General features: G+C 40.9%; 1 protein-coding gene across 15 annotated transcripts in view; it reads left to right on the top strand.

The window, feature by feature from the left end:
• The window catches only part of SUGCT (succinyl-CoA:glutarate-CoA transferase), a 326,113-nt gene that overhangs the window by 173,885 nt on the left and 131,628 nt on the right, over window positions 1–20,600 (top strand). For 2 of the 15 annotated variants that reach the window (XR_010722266.1, XR_010722267.1), the window contains exon 13: window positions 15,213–15,285. The exons of the other annotated variants lie outside the window; for them this stretch is intronic. The gene's annotated coding sequence lies outside the window, so the exon portion shown is untranslated. The remainder of the gene's footprint in view (window positions 1–15,212; window positions 15,286–20,600) is intronic. 15 annotated transcript variants of the gene reach the window in all.

Raw genomic sequence — 20,600 nt, 5'->3', positions numbered from 1 at the left:
ATTTTTAATCAACTATCTGTCTTGAATGAAAGGAATTCCCACCCAAAGAAAAATATACTCACACAATGATTATTTTGTGTTGCTGCCATCATTCATGGGGTTTTCCCCATAGATAAAAGGTAAACATATTGGAATGCAAGGTAACATGTTTTTCTATCTTTCTGGTTCCTGTTATCACTGATAACAGAATAACATGCTGTTTCTTTGGGTTTGGTTTTGTTTGATTAACAGAAGTACAAGAAAATAACCACATAATATAAAAAGGGAAGTTTAAATGTATTTTTATAGGAGTAGATCTGTAATAAAAACAGTAAAACTCAGTGTTTAAGCTTTATAGAAATAATTTAATGACCAGCTGCAGCAATAAACACCTTTCCGTTTTGATTGGGTCTTAACTCCTCCATCCAGTTATTAATTGCTCCATGAAAGACAAACACATTACATTATACCTTAAGTGTAACATCCTGTTTTAAAGATTCCAGTAGTGCAGTTTAAATGTTTTTGATCCTGTTCAGACTTTAAAAGGATATTTTGAGGATCCTCCTTTTATTATTACCCATTGCATATAATCATGACCAAGGCAATAACTGGCCAGTATTTTGTTTCTTATATACAACTTCTGGCCTGTGTTTGTATCCCTCTTAGACAGAGAGTAATATGGTGGTGCCAGAACTTTTTTTTGAAACATTATGGAAACTAGAGGATGGAGATTGCATTTTATTTAAATTGTGGGGCAAATTAGAAGTTCTTGATAGAGTTATGTTACTGGTTCCTATGCGGTATGGAGCATGCACTACCATTATTGAAGTCATACTCATTACAGATAACAAAACAACCACTAACACAGTGATTTTAAAATATTTTGGATATCAGCTAGATTTTAGCTGGTAATCTAGGAGGGAAATAATTATAGTCAAATCTCTAATTTATCTGCTCCCTTTCTTACACAATTAGTCTTCCTTTCCTGAGGAAGCATGAAAAAGAGATTGTGTGACACTAGCAGCAAGAAATCTGGAGTGCATTTGCTACAGCAAAGGTTATATCTATATCAGAAACAAGAACTTCATTTGGGTTTTTTTGAATGGCATTTTCACTTCATGTTGCCACCTCCATTTGAGAGCATTATCTTGAATTCCGTTACAGAATCACAGAAGGGTTGATGTTGAAAGGAACTTTTTGAGGTCCTCTGGTCCAGTCCCTGTGCTAAAGAAGGGTCACCTACAGTCAGTTTCCCTGCATAATGTCTTGGTAGATTTGAATGTATCCATCAGAGGTGGCAGATTCCACATCCTGTTTCAATGCTTGGTCACTGTCACAGTAAAAAAGTGTTTCTTGATGTTCAGACAGCACCTCCTCTTTGTACCTGTTGCCTCTTTTCTCTCACTGAGCAGTACTGAAAAGAGTCCATCTTTCTCTTTTTTGTACCCTTCCTTCAGGGATTTGTATCCATTGATAACATTCACCCTGATATGACTTCTCTCCAGACTAAACAATTGCAGCACTCTCAAACTTTTCTCATATGAGGAGTACTCCAGAACCTTAATCATCAAAGCAATCCTTTGATGGACCTGGTCTCAAATAGCTCCAAATTTTATTTTATTTTATTTTATTTTATTTTATTTTATTTTATTTTATTTTATTTTATTTTATTTTATTTTATTTTATTTTATTTTATTTTATTTTATTTTATTTTTCATTTCATTTCATTTCATTTCATTTCATTTCATTTTACATTAGGACATTTGTTGTGGGTTATGTCTTTTATGAAAAATCAGCGCAATCTGGCAATTTTTCCTTTAATGGTTTCTCTGATGAACCCATCCAGAGAAACAATAGATTCTTGAGTGGGAACAGGGTAGAGGCAAGTCTGGGGGTCATTTCTTCCTTTTAATTTCCTAGTATGTTATCATGACATGGGTTATGAGTTGGAAGGGACCTTAAAGGTCATCTTATTACAACCCCTCACTGTGCACAGGGATACCTTGCACTAGACCAACATGATCTGTGTTCCATTCAGCCTAGTCTTGAACACCTCCAGGGATGGGCCATCCACAACTTCTCTGGGCAACCTGTTTCAGTGCCTCACCACCCTCACAGTAAAGAATTTTTTCCTCATATCTAACATAAACCTACTCTCAGTTTTAAGCCATTCTTTTGTGTTCTGTCACTATATGCTCTTATAAAAAGTTTCTCTCTGTCTTTTTCGTAGGTACTGGAAGGCAGCATTTACATAACCAGAAGCTGCCTTATCTTCTCTAGGCTGAACAAACCCAATTTTCTCAGCTTTTCTTTGTAGGAGAAGTGCTCCAATCCTCTAATCATCTTGGTCATCCTCCTCTGGGTTTGCTCCAACAGGTCAATGTCCTTCCTGTGCTGAGGTCCCCAGAGCTGGACCCAGTACTCTGGGTGAGGTCTCACCAGGGAGGAGCAGAAGGACAGAATTCCCTCCCTTTCCCTGCTGCCCACGCTGCTTTGGATGCAGGTCAGGACACGTTTGTCTCTCTGGGCTGTGAGTGCCCATGGCTGTGTCATGTCCAGCCTCTCATCCACCAGCACCCCCAGGTCTTTCTCCCCAAGGCTGCTCTCGATCTGTTCATTCCCCAGCCTGTGCTAATACTGGGGATTGCCCCAACCCAGGTGCAGAACTTTGCACCTGGTGTTGTTGAACCCCATGGTGTTCCCATGGGGCCACTTCTGAGCCTACCCAGATCCCTGTGGATGGCATCCCATACCTCAGGTGTGGCAACTGCACCACTCAGCTTGGTGTAATTTGCAAGTTTCCTGAGAGTGCACTCAATCCCTTTTTCTGTGTCATTAATGAAGATATTAGGTAACACTGGTCTCAATACAGATCCCTGATGGATACCACTGGTTACTGACGTCCATTGGGACTCTGAGCCATTTTCCACTACCCTCTGGATGTGACTGTTTCAAGTAAGTGACATGTCAATCATTAATGCACATTCCTTTGCTAAGCCAGTAGTCTGCTTGCTTGCTGAATTTTCTGGTAGCCACCTGTAGTAGTTTCAAGGCAAAACAAATGAGAGGCTCTAAGTCAGAGATACAATTTAATAGGAAAAAAAGAAAAGAAAGGAAAGAAAGTAAAATAAAATCAATGCAATAATACAAAAGACCACTGACAGAGTCAGAATACAACCTGAGCGTAGTGATGGAAGCAGTCCAGATGAGGTGGTCTTCTTGAAGCAGTGATCCTGTAGAAAAGTCTGGTAGCTCGGGTCCTCTGGGAATCCAGTGGGTAAGCGCCCCTCTGGTGTTCAGAGTCTCAGCTTATATCCAGGCTGGAATGCTTGGTTTCTCCCTCTGGGCGGAGCATCCCACAATGGGATGGTGAGTCATGTGATAAGGCCTGATGGGCCCATTAACAGGAGGTAGTCCAGGAGGGGGTTATCTGTGAGCTGTGTAGCAAAGGTGCTGATGGCCCATTAACAGAAGATAAGCCAGAGTGGAGGAGGCAGGGAGCACTGCCTCACCTGGTTTCAACAGTTCTTGAAGATGGTGATAGAATATACTTCAACCCAGGACATTATCTACCCCTTATTCTATTACCATTTACATCATCTCAAATCAATACCTTCCTTAAACTACACACACACACATATATATATATAATGAAATCCTACACACAGTTCTCACTTAAAATAAGGTTTCCTTGTGGTACACAGTGGGTGTCCCCATCTTTTTGCATCACCCACCAAGTGTAACCAGGTCCTTGTGCAAAGACAACTCCACGGATAGGTTTGCCCTTGCCTGAGGTGGGATTAATCCAAACAGTCTTTCTTAACATACCTCTCATGTGTACCACAGGGACCCTATTTCCATCCACTGTATGCAAGGATTCAGACTGGGCAGGACCAGCTCGATTGATGGACCCTCGGGTATTGACTATTCAGGTGGCCTTCGCTAAGTTCTGTTCTCAATTTTTGAAGGTCCCTCTACCAAGTGCCTTAAGGGTAGTTTTAAGCAGTCTATTGCAGCGTTCCACCTTCCCGGCAGCTGGTGCATGGTATGGGATATGGTATATCCATTTGATTCCGTGTTCTCTGGCCCAAGTGCTTATGAGGCCATTCTTGAAATGAGTTCCGTTGTCTGACTCAATTCTCTCAGGGGTGCCATGTCTCCACAGGACTTGCTTTTCCAGGCCCAAGATGGTGTTCTGGGCAGTAGCATGAGGCACAGGGTAGGTCTCTAGCCATCCAGTGGTTGCTTCCACCATGGTGAGCACGTAGCGCTTGCTTTGGCGGGTTTGGGGAAGGGTGATGTAGTCAATTTGCCAGGCTTCCCCATACCTATACTTTGACCATCGTCTGCCATACCACAGAGGCTTCACTCGCTTGGCCTGTTTGATCGCAGCACAGGTCTCGCAGTCATGGATAGCCTGGGAGATGCTGTCTATAGTAATGTCCACCTCTCGGTCACGAGCTCATCGATATGTTGCATCTCTCCTTTGATGACCAGAGGCATCATGAGCCCAACGAGCTAGGAACAATTCTCTTTTGTGCTGCCAGTCTAGATCAACTTGAGATACTTTCACCTTGGCAGCTCGATCCACCTGCTTGTTGTTATGATGTTCTTCATTAGCCCGACTCTTGGGTACATGCGCATCCACGTGTCGAACCTTCACGGTCAGCCTTTCTACTCGGGTGGTGATGTCTTGCCAAATCTCAGCAGCCCAGATGGGTTTCTCTCTGCGCTGCCAGTTGGCCTTTCTCTAGCGGTCCAGCCATCTCCACAGAGCATTAGCTACCATCCATGAGTCAGTGTAGAGATAGAGCCTTGGCCACTTCTCTCGTTCAGCAATATCCAAAGCCAGCTGGACAGCTTTAAGCTTTGCGACCTGACTCGATCCACCTTCTCTCTCGGTAGCCTGTGCAACTCGTCGTGTGGGGCTCCATACAGCAGCTTTCCATTTCCGGTTAGCACCTACAATTCGGCAGGAACCGTCGGTGAAAAGGGCATATCGTCTTTCACTCTCTGGTAGCTCGTTATATGGTGGGGCTTCTTCGGCCTGTGTCACTTGCTCCTCCTCTTCTTCAGAGGATAATCTAAAGGTCTTACCTTCAGGCCAGTTTGTTATAATTTCCAGAATCTCAGGGCGATTCAGGTTTCTAATACGGGCGCGCTGCGTGATCAGGGCGATCTATTTGCTCCACGTGGTGTCGGTGGCGTGATGTGTGGTAGGAACCTTTCCCTTGAACATCCACCCTAGCACCGGTAGTCGAGGTGCCAGAAGCAGCTGTGCTTCAGTACCAATCACCTCTGAGGCAGCTTGGACTCCTTCATAGGCGGCTAAGATTTCCTTCTCTGTGGGAGTGTAGTTGGCTTCGGATCCTCTGTAGCTTCGGCTCCAGAATTCTAGTGGTCGTCCCCGAGTCTCACCCGGCACCTTCTGCCAAAGGCTCCATGACAGACCATGGCTCCCGGCTGCAGAGTAAAGCACATTCTTCACTTCTGATCCCGTCCTGACTGGGCCAAGGGCTACCGCATGAGCGATTTCCTGCTTGATCTGGGCGAAAGCTTGCTGCTGTTCTGGGCCCCAGTGGAAATCGTTCTTCTTGTGGGTGACTAGGTAGAGAGGGCTCACAATTTGGCTATACTCGGGAATGTGCATCCTCTAGAAACCTATGGCACTTAGGAAAGCTTGTGTTTCCTTCTTGTTGGTCGGTGGAGACATTGCAGTGATCTTATTGATGACTTCAGTGGGAATCTGACGCCGTTCATCTTGCCACTTCACTCCCAGGAACTGGATCTCTCGAGCAGGTCTCTTGACTTTGCTCCTTTTGATGGCGAAACCGGCCTTCAGGAGAATCTGAATGATCTTTTCTCCCTTCTCAAAGACTTCTGTTGCGGTGTTTCTCCACACGATAATGTCATCAATGTATTGCAGGTGTTCTGGAGCTTCACCCTTTTCCAGTGCAGCCTGGATCAGTCCATGGCAAATGGTGGGACTGTGCTTCCACCCCTGGGGCAGTCGGTTCCAGGTGTACTGCACGCCCCTCCAGGTGAAGGCAAACTGAGGCCTGCATTCTGCTGCCAGAGGAATGGAGAAAAAGGCATTTGCAATATCAATGGTCGCATACCATTTTGCTGCCTTGGATTCTAGCTCATACTGAAGCTCCAACATGTTTGGTACGGCAGCGCTCAGTGGTGGTGTGACTTCATTCAGGCCACGGTAATTCACTGTCAGTCTCTATTCTCTACTGGACTTACGCACGGGCTATATAGGGCTATTAAAGGGTGAACGAGCCTTGCTTACCACCCCTTGGTTCTCCAGCTTACGAATCATCTTATGGATGGGGACCACAGAGTCTCTGTCGGTGCGATATTGCCGACGGTGCACTGTTGCTCGGGCGATCGGCACCTGTTGTTCTTCAACTTTCAGTAGTCTCACAGCAGAGGGGTCGTCTGAGAGTCTAGGCAAGGTACTCAGTTGTCTGATGCCTTCTGTCTCTAGAGCAGCTATGCCAAAAACCCAGCGGTATCCTCTTGGGTCTTTGAAATACCCATTTCTGAGATAGTCTATGCCCAAAATGCATGGGGCCTCTGGACCAGTCACAATGGGGTGTTTCTGCCATTCTTTCCTAGTTAGACTTACTTCAGCTTCTAGTACAGTCAGCTCTTGGGATCTTCCTGTCACCCCAGAAATGGAAATGGGTTCTGCTCCCACGTACCTTGATGGCATCAGAGTACACTGAGCACCGGTATCAACCAGAGCCGTATATCTTTGTGGGTCAGATGTTTCAGGCCATCGGATCCACACAGTCCAGTAGATCCGATTGTCCCTTTCTTCTACCTGGCTAGAGGCAGGGCCCCTCTATTCCTGGTCATGGCATACATTGCTTTCTTCTTGTAAATATGTTTCTGAGGTTCCTTCAAGAGGATCAGTCATATCATTATTCCTGTACCGTCTGGAGTTCTGTGCACGAGAGACCGGAGCAACATTGATTTTAGATGGGCTCTTTGTGGTAGGTGTTTCTCTTTTTAGTTCACGTACCTGGGCTGCTAAGGAGGAGGTGGGTTTTCCATCCCACTTCCTCATGTCTTCTCCATGCTCCCGAAGAAAAGACCAGAGGTTACCTCGGGGTGTGTATCCTCTCTCCCTGGCTGGGGAGCGCCTGCTCCTAATGGCAGAGACTCTCATTGGCTCTGGCTGGATATGGTAAATTTCTTCCTTAAGTTCTTTTTTCAGTTTCTGATGGCTTTCTTCAATCAAGTTCCGGACTTGCTCAGCCAGTCTTGTTTCCACAGATGAGACATGGGTACGAACTGGGGCAGTGACAGTGTCCTTGTAAATTCTTAGTTTATTAGCCAAGACACCTACTCTGTCCTCACCTTCCTTCCATTGCAGTGTTGCCAGGTAACGTGAGTACATCTCGGGTCCAAGCCGTGCAAATCTCAACCACATCCGTGATGTGCACTGGACACCATCTGGGTTTTTAGGAAATCTCTCATCTTCTGAAAAAATGATTTCTAACACAGCCAATTCCCTCAGGCATCGGATACCTTGTTCTATTGTGTTCCATTTTTCTTGGTGCACTTGGAGGTCTTCTTTACAAAGGTATCTATCCTTCACACTTGTTAGCAGTTGCTGCCAGAGGCTGAGAGGTTCTTGGCTTTTCCCAATCCCCTGGTCAATGACCACATCTCGGGACAACGATCCCAGTTGCCTGGCCTCACTTCCATCCAGAATGGTGTCATTGGCTGCAGCGTCCCAGATGCGGAGCAGCCAGGTCAGGATGGACTCATTGGTCTGGCGGGTGAATTCCCTTTGCAGGTCACGCAGCTCACTCAGAGATAGAGAGCGAGTGATGATTTCTGGCTCTGTCTCTTCTGCTGATTGTGAAGGTCCTGCTGCACCCTCATCAGTCACTATGCGGACTGATTTGGTCCTTGATTTCTTCTTCTGAACGGGGGCAACTGCTACTGGTTTAGGCTGTTCCGGTTCGGTGATGGTTTGTGTGGAGATGCTGATGGCACCCTTAGTCCTTTTCTCCTCTGTGACAGTCTGCGTAGATGTGGACACTGTTGCCTCACTTTTGGCTTCTTTCTCTTTTGTGACGGTCTGTGTAGATGAGGACACTGTTGCCTTGCCTTTGGTTCCTTTCACCTCTGTGACACTCTGTGTAGACACTGATATCGTTGCTCTGCTTCTTTTTCCCTCTTCCTCTTCTTTCAGAACACGCTGTATCACACCATGTAGTGTTTTGATTCTAAGCATGGTGCGGGCCGTGCAGAGAAGACAAAGCAGGACTAACAACAACATCATGCTGTCTTTGGCATCCAGAGGGTATTCTATATTTTCAAAAACTGCTGTGTCATGCCTGAAAAGCTGGAAAAAATTATTCTTCACCCCTCCCCACAGGGGCTGGGTGAGATTGTTGAGGCCCCAGATGTAGCATCTTAGACCAGAACAAGAAAACAAAACTGGGTGTATATTCTGAATAATGTTCATTGCCTCAGAGTTTATCAAGCAATGGACATAATAGACTACTAAAGCAATTTTAGTACCATACCCTGGTCTACGCAGGAGCATTAAGACTGGCAGATAGTACCTCAGTTGTGGAAAAATATAGAGAGATAGATATAAGACACATGTAAGCATGTTGAGCATCATAGCGAACAGGTGTCTTCTTCAATACAAAATTGTAATTCTGACTTTTCTCAGTGCCTTGTGCCCCACGTTGGGCGCCAAAAATGTAGTAGTTTCAAGGCAAAACAAATGAGAGGCTCCAAGTCAGAGATACAATTTAATAGGAAAAAAAGAAAAGAAAGGAAAGAAAGTAAAATAAAATCAATGCAATAATACAAAAGACCACTGACAGAGTCAGAATACAACCTGAGCGTAGTGATGGAAGCAGTCCAGATGAGGTGGTCTTCCTGAAGCAGTGATCCTGTAGAAAAGTCTGGTAGCTCGGGTCCTCTGGGAATCCAGTGGGTAAGCGCCCCTCTGGTGTTCAGAGTCTCAGCTTATATCCAGGCTGGAATGCTTGGTTTCTCCCTCTGGGCGGAGCATCCCACAATGGGATGGTGAGTCATGTGATAAGGCCTGATGGGCCCATTAACAGGAGGTAGTCCAGGAGGGGGTTATCTGTGAGCTGTGTAGCAAAGGTGCTGATGGCCCATTAACAGAAGATAAGCCAGAGTGGAGGAGGCAGGGAGCACTGCCTCACCTGGTTTCAACAGTTCTTGAAGATGGTGATAGAATATACTTCAACCCAGGACACCACCCCAGAACCCAGAGTGAGTGGAACTTGAAAAATATGTTTATGAACTCAGAGAAATGAGGTGCTAATATCAAGATCTGTAGCAGCTGGCTGACGGCATCCTGCTGGAAGCAAAAGGTACCAATTTTATAGACTAAGATCTCTATAGAAATCTAGAGCTTAAGGGTAATGTTTAGTAACCATCCAGTTAAAATACTGATATAGTCACTTTGGCCACTGGGAGAAATAGGTTAGGTTGAGATAAATCTTTCTACTCATTTCATGATCTAAAAGGAAAGACTTGACGAATCTAATTTAAATTGCAACTAGGTGAAATTAACCATTAAGGCTTGTGTAGTCTGTAGTAAAGGTAATGTAAAGTAAAAATCAGATTCTTTATGCCTTGAGGCACAAGGTTTTTAGAGCCAAAATCAAACCTTAGGTTGAATAATCTTTATCATTGGGTTTTAGAAATGATTGTAAATTTATAGTTGTTAACACCTACTGACATAGGTACTGCAATTTGTCTGCTTAATCCAGAAGCACCACTTAGACCATACAAACATGAGTTGAGATGTTTAATTAGACTGTTCATTTAGGTATTCAAATAGGAAAACCTCAATCAGGTATTCAAAGTATGTTAAAGACAATGGGTTAAACTATTTCTTGTCATTCTCTTGTACTTGGTAACAAATCTCTCTGCATTTGAGTTGAATACAATAGTGAACTACTCAGGTTGAGTACTTCTCTAGGGAATAGCTGTCAGATATTTAGCTACTTCTTAAAAGCACAAACTCCTTGTTGTTAACAGCTGTTTATTGGTTCCCATCACAAGTGCAACATTATTAGGGGTTTCTAAAAAGGCGAGCAACCTGAAACTTTCAGTTATAACACTGGAAAAGTGTAGTTTAAATATGCATACAAGAAGATGGAAAACAACCAAAAATACAATAAAAGTGATAAAAATTCAAGAGAAAAATATTTTAAGTCAAAAATAATTTAGTCAGGGTATCAGGTTAAAAAAATCTATTCTTTCAAACTTTCCTTTTTTTGGTAGAGGTTTGTTTAAATACTATTTAGAAAAAAAATTTGCACATGATTTGGTGGATGAAATAGGAAAAGATGGTATCTTTTTGTGGTGGTAAAGACAGATTTTATTTTAAACTTGTGTCTTCCATTACTTATGTGATAGCTTGTAGGTATCTTTATTTCTACTTCTCTATTTTCCATAGAGATCAAAGCAGTAAAACCAATCTAAAACTGTGTATGTGTGATCTTATTGTATTATTAACTTTATAATCTGAATTGATGTAGTTAGAGATCAGCAAGACAGTATATATAGCAAGTGGGACTCCATGTGTTTTATCCTCTAATCACCTAATTTATCTCTTGGTGTTCTAGGTATGAAAGTGTGTCTATGCAGACAGCATAATTGATTAGGAAACAAATTCACTGAGTTTTGATATACATTTGTATTACAAGCACAAATGATCATGTGGGACACATTATCCTCTCTCAAAGCAGGGTTAAAATAGGTTTTCCATCCTCAGTTTTCATCATGTTATGTGTTAGATCCTAGACCTTTAGGATTGTGTCGTTTTCTTGTTTTCAGACTTTTCCTTGAAAGTGTTGTTTCAGTCTGATTTTTTTAATAACTTTGCCATTGCAACTGAGTTATAATGTAAAAAATCAGCTAGTTTCAAATGAAAAAAAAAATTAGGCCTATGTTAGAATTTCAACAATCACAGAGAAGACTTTAGATTTAAGATTTGTTCATGTTTACATATACCATAAGTGTTTTGATCCTCCTCATCATTCTTTTCTTCAGTGCTAATCGTTTTTCTGCCTTATGTATTTTGCACAGGGTAGTAAGGACAATATACCATTGATAAAGTGTTTTTTAAGTTCAAGCATTTCAGTAGTTCTCATTACTATAGATGTGCCTGAACTCGTATCCATTGATTATTCCTGCACAAAGTCATGGTGGAATCATCCATTTAATAGTATACAGTGAGAGCAATGCAAAAACAGTTGCAGCCTTTGAACTGATATGGAAAAACTGCTAAAAATAAATGCTCATCACATCAAGAATTCTTTTAAGTAGTGCACAGAGAAGTTGAAAATATAAATTGGTAACAATCAATTTAGAGAGCTTTCAAGATATCTTCTATTTGTCCATTTTAATATCAGCTGCCACAGTGTATAGTGTGACAGGGCTCCATGTGAGCCAGCTTGTTGCCTGCCCAGTCCCCTGAGGCTTTCCTAGGAATCCTCAGGAAGCTAGGAGGAAAAAAAAGGGTCACATAATCTTACAGCTTCCAACTTCTGGGGAAGTGGGGGCAGAAGAAAAACCCTACAAGTGCCTGAAGGTTTCTGACTTTGTCCAGGACTGTGGGTGTCCTTTTCCCTCTACTATTTATTTATATTCAGTGAAACTCAAATGTAGCTTAGGAAATGGGCCAGTTACTGCTGTATTGAAGAATATTATTAGTCCATCTGATGGTTTGGAGGCAGACAACCTCCTCCTTCACTCTCTCCGTAATGCACCTGGCCAGTTGTGCAATGCTACCCAATGAACAGCTGCTAACAATGAGGAAATTGTGCTCATAAGAAGTAGCACAGGATCTGATGGTTATTATCCAGGGAGAAATTGAAGCACTAGGGACTTGTTTCTTGCCAGGATTTTTTTCTTCTCCAATTGAAAAAGTTGACTCTGTGTTGAATTAAACACTTTTTATCTTCTCTGTTTATGACTTTGTGGAACTAGTTTCTTTAGAGGTACTCCATTTCCCCATCATTTCCTCCTCCCCTTCTCCTTTTCCCTCTCCTCCTCCCTCCTTCATAATCCATCTGGGAGGATTAAGGATTTTACAACTGAAAAATATCTATGCTTTGGGATAGCTATTTATAGTATGATGGGCCACTTTTCCTAGCAGTAATGTTTGTCTGCATTAGTGTTAACCATATATGTGTTGATGAGTATATGGATGAGAATTAGCATTTGGAGTACATTTTACAGAGAGTATGTGTATGTACCAAGTATCTCATATAGCCTCTCAAGACATTCCCATTTACTGAGTGTTCTTCCTACAAACATCTTGTAGTACTTTTAAAAAAACCCCAAAAACAAGAAACAAAAAATCACAAGAAAACCCAAAACAAAACCAAACTGGAGAGGCAAGACTTAAGGCATTATTGAAGTTTAGCTAATGACATAAACAATTCCATCTATGAATGGAAGTTAGTTCTTTGGGCCAAAGAAAATTAACAGAAACTTCCAAACTCTGGTGTTGTTCTAATTTGAGAAAGTCTGACATTCTTCACAACCTGAATTAGGCATATGCCTCTGGAAGAGCAGTCAAAAGAATCACTATAAATAATGAACATAATGAATAATTTTCTCTGATTTTTATGAAATTTGTACATTGAGTCATGTCTTCAGTCTGGTAGAGTCCTTTAAGTATAAAAAATTAAATTCAGAGTGTCTAGGCAGGAGTTTTGGAAGTAACTAGCAGTATTTTTACCACTCTGTGTAAAAGTTTCTGGGTTTTTTTTTCCTTTAACAGTTTCAATTGATTTAGATGCCATCAACTATCAAGGGACATATAGCAATCACTAATAATTTATAAACTCATTATTTTAGTACCTATTTCTCTATAGGCCTTCCTGTTTCATATGAAAATGATCCATCTGGAATTCTCTGTCACAGTTTTATTTTTCACATTGAAATAATTTTTACCAACTAACTACACTTCTATATTGGCATAAGAAAGTTAAAACTCTTTCTGTATTGATAGTACATCTGTTATAAAACAAACAAACTTGTACGCTGTTCTGTATGGAAAGATGGAAAAAGAGATCATCTTATAAAATCTCTTATAGCTGAAAGAGTTTTCAGGAATGAACACAAAACAAGTGATCAAAGAGGCATGATTCATCATCTGTTTAGCAATGGTCATGGTAAAAAAAAAACCTACTAAATTCTGTTAAATTACAGCTCAGTTTTTCAGTTCATCTTGAAATAGCCAACAGACCCCATCAATAGAAAGCTGCAAAAAACCAACAAAAAACCCCCAGTGAAATTACATCTCTTCTCACCTCTTTCAACAATGAGGAAGAAAGGAGAGTACTTTTTATGTTCTGAAGCTAGTGGATGAGGCACCACTGAATGGATGTAAAGCATGTGGGCAGCGTTTTTCTGAAGATCTCAATGTGCTTTACAGGCTGAATTTCAGTGAATTTGCTTGTTCTTGTGACTTGTGAACCTGAATGTAGCCAGTCCTGAAATAACTGTGAACACTTTAGTTGGAATTTTGCACTGAATCTGACATTTTTAGTCATAATAATGGCTGCTAGTTCACAATATCTGAAAGTGTTCCTTACAAAAAGCAGACTTCCTTGGAATACCTCCACATGCCTTCAGAACTGGAATTTCTGATCAGATCAGCAGAATCCATGAGTATCTTGCTGTGACCAAGGAAGCAAGAAAACCTGAAATCAAGCATCCCATGCCTTTCTCTGTTGACATGATTTACGCCAGTCACAGAGAAAGCATTTGAAGCCTTGAGGAAGTTCTGGTTTACCACATAGCTGATGAAAAGTAATGATACCATCTGGTCTTCATAATAACTGAAATAATCTATGCCAGCTTCAGAGAAGACAACGTTCCATCATTCCTAAGCATGCCTAGCTAATCTTGGAGAAGTGTACATTCCATGCCAATGCCCTCATAAATTGTACCTGTCTCTTTGTTTTAGCAAGATTGTGGAGTAGTTGGTGGGAACACACCCTCTGTAGTATCTGGATTCTCTTAGAATGTGTATACCATGAGGTGAAAGAAATTATGTAAGCTCCAACGGAAATAACAAATGTCAACTTGTTGTTAGTGTCACTTCAGCACTTGACAGTGTATGTACAGCCTATGCAATGCAAAAATAAAATGTAAATTCACTCTTCTAGGAGATATAACATAGCATTTCAAAGGCTGTGCCCTTTATCTCACCTGGATATTTTTACTCCTCTTTATTATCCAGGACTTCCAAGAACAGTTAACTCCACAGAAGTGATGCTGTACAATTCAAACTTGCAGTGGGACTTAAATGCAATGTATTTTCCTTAAAATAGTATTTATTAATGATAATATGTTTGCATTTTAATTATTTCAAGATATGGAATTCTACACTAGATTATTCCTTTTGTTCCAATAGTGCATGCTTTGTCTAACTCCACTGAAATGGGTAGAAATACTTTGGAATTCTTCAGTCAGAATCTAGTCTGCAAATACCACTAGCTGCTGAGGTAAATCCAGCTGTTATTTTTATCTGCATTCTGAGATAGATAGATAGATAGATAGATAGATAGATAGATAGAAGGATGAATGGATGGAGGGATGGATGGATGGATGGATGGATGGATGGATGGATGGATGGATGGATTTGGGGATTTTTTCCCAACAATGTTTGTTTTGCTTACCAAAAACTGGAAGAGGCCTTTTCTGTCACAGCAGAGCAAAACACATTTGAAGAAAAAGGGAGAAGGTTACTATAAAAGACTTCAGCAGAACTGCTTTTTGGTTTTGCAAAGAAACCACTGCTTAAAAAATTTTTAGGCACTTGTCAAGGCATGATATGTTCAGCGTCCATGCTGAAGGATTAATCTCAAGATTGTAATTCTGTGATAAATGTATGTCAATTTCCAAGGTTTCCTGCATGGAGAATGGAAACAATTTAGCCTTATCAATAGCTAGTCCTCTCTTTGCATAAGTCATGATTTTTGTGTTAATGTGGTGTTTTTCAAACAGGAATCTTTATTTTCTGTTGAGTATTCCTACTTACAAATTTTTGTACTTCATGGTTCATTCCTATTGCTCTTAAGGTTCTGTACTAGCCTTTCTGATCTTAATTTCCTCAAGGACTCTTGTTAAGTATTTTAGTATACCTTGGAGCGGCACCTTTACATATGGAAACTCACAATCCGTTGTTGCTCATGCAGATAGACGCAGTGAAGTAAAGAAGAACATTTATCTGAATTGAGGCATGCAAAACAAACTCCCAAACATCCCAAGGTATGAAATTTAATCTTGTTAGCACAAATCTGGTTTGGGACTGTATGAGAGAACCTGCATGCATCTGTTTAATCCCTGGGGTTTTTACATCATTTCTCTGAATTAAGTTAATATGATCCACACTTTCCCCCTCCCTCGTTTCTTTAGAATATAAAGTTGAAGATTTTACTTGTGATACATTTAAAACATCAATCCACAGTAAGCCTTCTGAATGAAGTTTATTGTACAGTATACTTCAGAACAAAAATAATAACAATAAACAAATCAATGAAAATAAAATAATACAAACAAATCTATTCAGGCATCAGGAAAATAAACAAACCTATTCAAGTATCATTGTTAAAACAACCTGATGACTTGGTCTCTTTAAGAAATTGATGATTTTCAAAAAGTGAGAACAACAAGTCAGGCAGGCTGGGAACCTGATAGGACATGCCATCCCTTACTTCCTTTGTCTTCCTGACTGTTACATCTCATTAAGAATTGTTTTTAAAACCAAGAAGTTTCAGAGTTTTAGTTGTGCAGTCTGTTGACTTCAGAATTACTTTAACAATATATGCTTGGTTGTCATTTGTGTATGTATTTAATCCCAGACTGCAAGGCTACAAAATTCCTTTTGCAAAAAGGAGTTGAGATGCCTCCCAATGTGTACTGGTGGCACCTCACACACAAACAGCTGTCTAGGGGACCTCCCTGTCCCTTCTCTTTCCACTCCTGACTTTGCCCATCTGATCTGGCCGAGGCCTGGAAACAAACTGAATTCTCCCTATGATGGGCAACAGTAGAGGAGAGGTGCTAGACTGGATCTCCACAGGCTCTCTTGCACTGCCCCCAGTATCTGCCTGCTCCCTTTAGAGCTGCTCTGGCTTCAGGGTCATGATTTTGAAGGCTTCTCTGGGTAGTTCAGTAATGTGAATTGAATTCTACCCCTAGCTTTCCCTTTGTAGCATGATCATCAAGGTAAAAGCAATGAATAATTTAAATTCTTCTTAGAGTCGATCCTTAGAATCATGTTTCTCACTCCTCCCTGATATGTTCTGTCAAGAAAGAGAGCATAGGGAATTATACCCAAGAGGGCAGTTTTAGATTTTCTTCTTTCATTACTGGCTACTTAGAGGTAAAAGCATAAACAGTGACATTCTATTAAATAGCTTGGAATGCTTTTGACTTTTATTTCAAGCAAGACTGCAGAAGAAGTAAAGTATCATGCAAATCATTCAATACTATGAATTTGTAACAAAATTCAGAATCACATCTTATTATTTATAGGCTTCCTTTTTATAATATTTTAGGATTCAGTATTGTGATATTTAAAGGACATTTAATTACACAGAGAAGTGTTTGTTTTGGCATGAGAGGACAATAAAAATGGTAATATATTGGCAAATAGATGAATACCAAATTACATAGAGACAAGAATTTGCCATTCATAGGCATTCAGAATTTTTAAAATTAATCACAGCATCACAGAATCACACAGTCGCAGAATGGGTAAATTCAGAAGCAACCGCAGTGGGTCATCTGGTCCAACCTCCCTTCTTAAGCAAGGTCATCCCAGAGGACATGGCACAGAAACGTGTGCAGACCATTTTTGAATATCTCCAGTGAGGGAGACTCCACAACCTCTCTGGGCAATCTGTTCCAGTGCACAGTCACCTGCACAGTAAAGAAATTCTTGCTTATGTTCAGGTGGAACTTCATGTGTCTCAGTCTCTGCCTGTTGCTTCTTGTCCTATTGCTTGGTACCATCAAGAAGAGCCTGGCTTCATCCTCTTCACATCTTCCCTCCAGCTACTTACAGACATTAATGAGGTCCCCTTTTAGTTGTCTCAAGGCTGAACAGGACCAACTCCCTCGGCCTGTCCTAATAAGAGAGATGGTCCAGTCCCTTATTCATCTTCATTGCTCTCCATTGGACCTTCTCCAGGAGCTCCATGTCCCTGTTTTCCTGAGGAGCCCAGAACTGGACACAGCACTCCAGATGTGGCCTCACCAGGGCTGAGTAGAAGGTCAGGATCACCTCCCTCCACCTGCTGGCAATGCGCTTCCTAATGCACCTGAGGAAACAATTGGCCTTCTTGGCCACAAGGGCTCACTGCTGGCTCATGGACAGCTTGTTGTCCTCCAGGACCCACAGGTCCTTCTCTGCAGAGCTGCAGAGAATTCTAAGGCATGAACCATGACAAAACAAGCTTCATTTATTTGCTGATTACTCAGAACCAGTGTTTAGAAGTGTGATTTTGTTACTCTCTTGTACTTTGCATGGTCTTGCAGTCCTTGACTGGGTAAAAATATCAGTTAAGTAGCAAGATGTACAAACTTCAGGATGTCATCAAAGCCTGGAGACAACCAAATGTGTTCAAACGGGAAGAGTTTTACTATAGGCAAAATTCAAATGTTACATCAGCTGTAATGCTCTTGAGGCCAATAAATGTAATTTAAAAGTTAATTGGTACCTGACATTTTGGGAAGTTGTACTCTCTCTCAGTTATGTTCCGGTGCAGTGTAATCATTTAGGGCTGTTCTCATATATTAATACTTGACATTTGAAGACATAGCTTTTATATTTGTATTTACTAGATTTTCTTTTCCACATTACTTTGAGATTCATACCTGATCTTAAATTGGCAAGACTTCTTAGGTGATTTTTTTCAAACTGAGTTGCTAAACATCTCTATGCTGGGTTTTTGCATTCTTACCCAGGGCACAGATTATTTCTGTCGCCGTATCTTTTGACAGAAGAGGAATAGTAAGTCAGCCACTTGATCATGTTGTAAAAAAGGAACACTTGTAGCATCTCCCTTATTGCTGAAAGAAATAAATCCTGTCTTGTTCAATTAAATTGGACTGCTTTTGTGACTTTAAAATTAGCAAAATAAAGTGCCTCTGGAGTTTTTCCACAGCAAAACAGTGATTTTGGTGGGATTTGAAAGGATACAGTAATTTGTCCAACTTTCACGTGCCTTTGTCCCCTAAGTCAGAAACACATTACAAACACTGGAGTAACTTTGCCAGATGAGGTCTTCATTGACCAACACTGCTAAAAAGACAACACTTGGGTATGAGGCTTCTCTGCGTAAAAAGTCAGAAGCTCAGTTCCGTTTAGTTATATCAGAAAGATCTTTTCTCTTTGACCATCTCTTTTTGTTCCATTCCTGAAAGTATTTTTTTTCCCCCAGCAATATTGCTTCCCTGTGGTTACTCTGCTGAGTTTCTTTTCCACTTGATTTCAAGCTTCTAGTCTGCAGATTGATGATCCATGATGAAATGTTTTTGCGGTTGTGAATTGTCTAATGCCCTAGTTTTCTCAAAAAAAAAAAAAAAAAAAGGTAACTTATTGTATTACAAGCTGCACTTTCACTGTATATTTTCCAGAAGCATTTTGATGGCCAAGAATGCAGCCAGGCAGTGCAATAAATGCAAGATGAAAAGTTTAAGAGTGAGTGGATATCTGTAAATGATCCATGAGATCAATACCACCTATTACCTGCTCTGCTGCTCTCTGTGTATTAGTGCATGTGACAGCATTCTGGCTGGTCTGATTCTATGACATTTCCCTGATTTTGATCCCATCTCCCAAGACTGATGGGTCCTGCTTCTTGCCCTCTCTCTTCTCCATACATTGCCTAAACAATAATTGCTTTTCTTATATACACCACTAGCGTATATGAACTATTAGCTTTTTCTTGTTTAAAGCAGTTTTGGCCATTCTTGTTCTGAAAGGACATCTCAGTGTGCTCCTTCTCTGCTCTTTTCAATCTGCTTGAAATGTTTTGTGTGTTTTGCATGAAGTCAAACAATTCTTTTGATACTTGACCCCACAGATTACTGACAGCCCAGTTCTCCTTTATTTTTGATGCTGTGTAACACTATCCTGCTCAAAAAAAAATCTATTTAAAATAACATGATTGAGGAATTTAGCACAAATCCTGCAACTCATAGCCATGCTAAGCAGTATTCTGTTTCACAAGTGGTCTCTTTGAAGTCAGTTGAGTTACACATGCTTACATCATGTCTGAACTTGGTCCACTGTGTTTACAACACGCGTATTTGATATTGCACAGTGGGTGTACATAACTTAAAAAAAAACTTTTATTACTTTGAGTAGTGTGCACATTAAAGAACAGATTTTCATTTGCTTCAAGGCTCTTTGTGCTCCTTTGGCTTTGCAAAAGGCCTTAAAACTGGCATAAATTCCATTAAAGACTAGTTGAAAAATCCCTTTTCACAGCCAATGCTGTGTAAAATGGTGCTGCGTGTAAACCAAAATGGAGCCCATCCAAAAGGAGATTTTTTAATTTCAAGGCATTATTTTCACTTTTCTGTTCTGTTTTCCTGTAATAAAAATACAATAGAATTAATCACTGCACCTTTTTTGCTTGCTTTTAATGTCTCATCTTGTAGTAAGCCTTCTGTGATTAGCAGTTGACCATTTTCATCCTGTGAGTTTCAATCAAATATTAGCACTTTTTCTATTTGTCTGCAAGCAATGTTCATATAAACAGTAAAAAGTCTGGTTATTTCTTGAATTACCTCAAAGAAGTGAAAATCAAAAAGGATTAAACCAAGAACATAATGCTAATGGGAACCTGGTTGGGGTTTTTTTTGGTTTGGTTTTTTTGTTTGTTTGTTTGTTTTTGTTTTGTTTTTGTTTTTGTTTTTTGTTTATTTCTGGCTCCCAGCTTGGGAAAGGAAAGAAATGCGTAAAAACGTATTTTTGAAGAACATTGAGGTAGATTTTTATGTCTACACCTTCTCCAATCTATGCTTTGTTTTTAAACTCTAGTTCTGGTCCATATGCATAAAGTAAGCATTTAAGCAGCTACAAAAATAATCTACTGAAGATTCAGGAATCTGGACAGTCAGTGATGATGGGCCAAAGCTCAACAAGGTGAAGGGTCTTGGGTCACAACAACCTCTTGTAGAGCTCCAGACTGGGAGAAGAGTGGCTGGAAAAGCTGCCCAGTGGAAAACAACCTGGTGGTGCTGGTTGTCAGCAGCTGAACACGAGTCAACTGTGCCCAGCTGGCCAAGAAGATCAATGGCATCCTGACCTATATCAGGAATAGTGTGGCCAACAGGACCAGGAAAGTGATTGTCCCCCTGTACTCAGCACTGGTGGGGCTGTACCTCAAATCCTGTGTTCAGTTTTGTGCCCCTCATTGCAAGAAAGACATGGAGGTGCCAGAGAAAGCCCAGAGAATGGAGCTGGGGAAGGGTCTGAAACACAAGTCTAATGAGGAGTGTCTGAGGGAGCTGGTGTCTAGCCTGGAGAAAAGGAGACTGAAGGGGGATCTTATCACTCTCTACAACTA

Source organism: Chamaea fasciata, unplaced genomic scaffold, assembly GCF_029207755.1.
Source record: "Chamaea fasciata isolate MVZ Bird 193981 ecotype frontalis unplaced genomic scaffold, bChaFas1.0.hap1 SCAF_1, whole genome shotgun sequence".
Taxonomy (NCBI): domain Eukaryota; kingdom Metazoa; phylum Chordata; class Aves; order Passeriformes; family Sylviidae; genus Chamaea; species Chamaea fasciata.
Note: the sequence above shows the minus strand (reverse complement) of the source record. Positions and strands in the feature narration are given on the sequence as shown.